Genomic DNA, 4,403 nt, shown 5'->3' with positions numbered 1-4,403 from the left:
CCTAAACATCTGGAACATCTGCAACAAGATGAGAACTTGAATTTAAGGCAGGTTGATCCCTGAGAGCCATGCCATATATTGTCTATTATAACCTTAGGACACTCTGAGGCCAGCATGACTAGAAGGTAAGGTTTAGTTAAAGCTTTATTATACAGATGAGGATATTGAGATGCAGAGAAAGAAAATAACTTGCTCAAGGTTATACAGATGTTTAGTGGGAGATCAGGGATGGGAGCCCAGTGTCCCAGCTTCCAACCCAATATTTTTTCTACTATGCATCTTCCCTATGATTCTGAATCATTTTGGAGTGGTGCAGCCCTGCCAATGGATATATTGTGTAATATATCCCCTTACTCAGGTGCCACAAAATCTATGCTTATTTTAAAATTTCTTAATGTAAAAACTTTCAATCATATATGAAAGTAGAAAATAGAAAAATAGACCTTCAAATGCAGAATACCAGCTTGAATCATTATCAACATTTTGCCTCTTTTTGGTTTCATCTGTTTTCCTTTTTTAATTGTTAAGTATTTTTTTTTTCCATTGAGGCATTTTATTTGCATGTATGTATTACATCCCTAGAGAAAGAATCCCAGGATTTTCCATCCTGTATGTTTCCGTCTTGCTTCTTCGTGGCCCATGATGCCCCCTGAGGTTGTCAGGACAATGAAACCAAACTGGCAGGATGGGAGCAGATTGTTCTGCCATTTTTCTAGATCTTTGAGTTGTACGTCAAATCTGGGGTTGATCATTCTACACTTACTTAACCTGCCCATGGGGTTCACAACAATTTCCCCAGCTCTATGATCATCAATGATTTCAAATTTGCCAATGTAACCGTGCTTCATCATCACAGTTAGAAACTGGATGATGACTCTGGAGTATGGCTTAGTAAGAACCTAGCATTTTCCTCTCTTTTCAGCATTGTTAATGTTCTTGAGGGCATCTGCCAGAACATTCATGCGCACCATTATGGCGGCATGGAAAGATGGCAGAAAGAGCTAATTGGTAAGTATTTTAAAACAAATCCCAGGCCGTATCATTTCTCCTACAAATACTTCTGTATGTATTTCTAACAATTATGAAATACCATCATCATACTTAATAAAATTAACAGCAATTTATCAATATTACCCAATAATGATTTCTATATTCAGTTTTTCTCAATTTTTCTCTAAAACTTTTAACAGTTGTTTTTCTTTTTCAAATTAGAATCAAAATAAAGAGACTGTATGTCTTGTAAAGGCTATGTCTTGTAAAGATTTTTTTTTAAACAATTAATAAATCCCCATGCTTATTTTTTTCTGCTATTTATGGGTTAAAGAAATCAAGTAATATTTCTGTAAAATTTCTCATACTGTGGACTCAGCCAATTGCAACCTTGAGGTATTGTTTAAAATATTTCATATATGTCCTATAAACTGGCAAATGGATCTAGAGGCTCAATTTGAGTACAAGTTTATTTTGGGGGTAAGAATATGTCATGGGTGGTGTTATGTACTTCCAAATTGCGTCACATCAAGTGATGGTAACACCAAGTTATTCCACTTCTAGTGATGTTAAAATTGGCTGGTGAGTTTGTGATGTAAGTCTGATCCAACCATTATAAAATTCCCCATCAGCTTCTCACCTAAGGGTTTTAACTACCATGGCTCAAATCAATGATGTCAGTAAGGACTATAAAGTTTTGATTTTTTTTTCCTCCGGCATTTATTGATAGAACTCTTATGTAAAGAACTTTTCCTCATCAACTATTTGTCTACTCTAAAATATAATGCATACAAGAAAAGCAAGTTAAATGCCTTTATTTTCAATTTTCATAATAATAAATCAGTACCCTAGCAATAGTATCCAATGGGGCATTATCATTTTGGAATTTTAAGAACTCAGGGAGCTTAAATATTTGATGTGTTTTAAACTATGATTAATAATATTTTTGTTATTCAAATTGTCGATGGCTAGCAGCAGCTCTTCAAGTTAGTCCTGTGTTTGATACAACCACCTGTAGCTTCTTTACCTTCTGGCATAATAGATAGATGTCTCAGACTCTTGTTGTATATACCCTGCCTTAAACCTGAAATTGACCATTTCTCCAAGGAGCCCAATTCATTTTAGTGATAACTATTATTCAGAAAGCGTTATTGGTTTTTAAGGGTTATTATTGCCTCTAGATTTTTTAATATGCATGAATTAGAATGATATTATTAATTTATATAATAGATTACATGATTTTTACTTAACTTTTATGATTTTATATTTGTATCTCTCTTTCTCTTTTTACACACGAGAATCTTGGTATCTGATGCTTGCATAGCTCATTCCCAGTCCCACCTGGCACTCAACACAGTGGAGATTGGGAACTTTTGGAGACTCCTCTGAACTGTACTCATGCCTCTCCTCTTCTGGGTCCTTAATGCTATGTTCCACATGCAACAACACTTGATTCTTTGTTGAATTGAACTGAAGTCCAAGTACTTTTTTTAAAGATTTTATTTATTCATTTGAGAGACAGAGAGATAGAGCACAAGCAGGAGAGGTAGAGGCAGAGGGAGAGGAAGAAGCAGACTCCCCACTGAGCTGAGAGCCCAACCTGGGCCTCGATCCCATGACTCTGAGATCATGACCTGAGCCGAAGGCAGACGCTGAACTGACTGAGCCACCCAGGTGCCCCAGTCCAAGTATTTTTTGAAAGGTGCTCTTTACTGAGGCCCAAGGAAATAGGGGGTATGGAGTCCAGGCATCCCAGCTATTTTCTAGTTCAGCCTCTCATTCACCACTGACAAGAAACTGAGGCCACCTTGTTGAAGCAATGTGAATAAGATTAACGGAAAGGAAAAAACATCCGCAAAATGTAAACCACACCTACAGAGTAGTTGACTATTTAGAGCTGTGCAGATTTGAATTCTAAGAGATAGCTGGATTCAAAACTTTTATCAACTCTCTTAAGAGCTGCCTCTTCTATATCTAAAAGGGAAGAGGACAGAAGGAAGGAGAGACAGGGAGGTGGCCTTTTTCTCACAGGGAGGGAGGGGGAAGGGTTGGTGGAGAAAAGTAGGTGCACAGCTTTTGATGGGTAAAATGCTTGAAGATTGTTTTTGCCGTGAGGCAGCCTTGTTCTTCATTTGTCTAAGTATGGGAGCAGGCTACTCAAGTTTGAGCAGAGAATGGCCGCAGGGAGGGGGCAGGAAGCGTTTGTTCTCTACCTCCCAGAGGTCTCGGGCAAGCTGCTGCTCAGGGAAACATTTGATTGAGTGGATGCATATCCCTCATATGGTCACATTTCCAAAAGTCCAAGTTTATTTATTTCTAGTAATTGGTCCTCTGTTGACTGAAAGCTACAATATTTAAGAAAAAACTTTGTAGAAGACTGGCCAGGATTTTTTTTTTTTTTTTTTTTTTTGCTTTTGTTCTTTAGAAAGCAATATAGTATTTTGTGAAACATTGCTCGTGGCATCCAAAAACTTTCCTGAATTTCAACTAATTCAGCTCACTATAACTCAACAAATATTTATTGACTATTTATTTGTAAGATGTTTATAATGGAATAAGCATCCTGTGATAAGCGGTTAGTGAGAATTTTCACCTGCAAATAAACAAATATGTTTAGAAGCATATTTTCTGTGCCACTAGAATCATTTTACTACCCGTGTTTAGGAAACAACCTGATAAAAACTCATCTTGATAGACTTTCTATCTTTTGGGCAAGCACAGGCGTTGCGACTTCGGTCTTGAATAATCTTCTGAGGAGCCGACACATGTCCTGGTATTCGGCTCTCTGCAAAACATCTATTTAAATTTCAGCTTTGTCTTTGAAATAACAGCCTGACCATGTTTCCAAAGAACATGTCTGCAGTCTGTGCCAATTTTCCTCTGTACTATGTATCTCTTCATAAAAAGATAAAGCACTAGCATTTTTTTTTTTTTTAAATAAGAAAACACCTCTCCAGGGGCACCTGGGTGGCTCAGTCATTAAGCGTCTGCCTTCGGCTCAGGTCATGATCCCGGGGTCCTGGGATGGAGCCCCGCATCGGGCTCCCTGCTTGGCGGGAAGCCTGCTTCTCCCTCTCCCACTCCCCCCTGCTTGTGTTCCCTCTCTTGCTGTGTCTCTGTCAAATAAATAAATAAAATCTTAAAAAAAAAAAGAAAACACCTCTCCAAGGAAACTTACTAAGACCTCCATACTGAGGAATAGGTGTGGCATCTCCAGATAAAACCTCAGTGCTGTTCACTAAAAATCAAATTGGAATGGATGTTAACTAGACTTACTGTGATGATTACTACACAGCTATCAAATCATTATGTTGTACACCTGAAACTGATAAGATGTTCTATGTCAATTCTGTCTCAAATAAAAAAAAATCACATTGGTGATAAAGCTAGGAAGAGGTTCAAAACCAGTTGGA

At 37.7% G+C, this 4,403-nt stretch overlaps 1 pseudogene; it reads right to left on the bottom strand.

Moving 5' to 3' along the window:
- Positions 1–578: 578 nt before the first annotated feature.
- On the bottom strand, positions 579–996 carry LOC118544301 (small ribosomal subunit protein uS8 pseudogene; annotated as a pseudogene).
- Between the last annotated feature and the right edge of the window lie 3,407 nt (positions 997–4,403).

Source organism: Halichoerus grypus, chromosome 5 (genome assembly GCF_964656455.1).
Source record: "Halichoerus grypus chromosome 5, mHalGry1.hap1.1, whole genome shotgun sequence".
Classification (NCBI taxonomy): domain Eukaryota; kingdom Metazoa; phylum Chordata; class Mammalia; order Carnivora; family Phocidae; genus Halichoerus; species Halichoerus grypus.
Note: the sequence above shows the minus strand (reverse complement) of the source record. Positions and strands in the feature narration are given on the sequence as shown.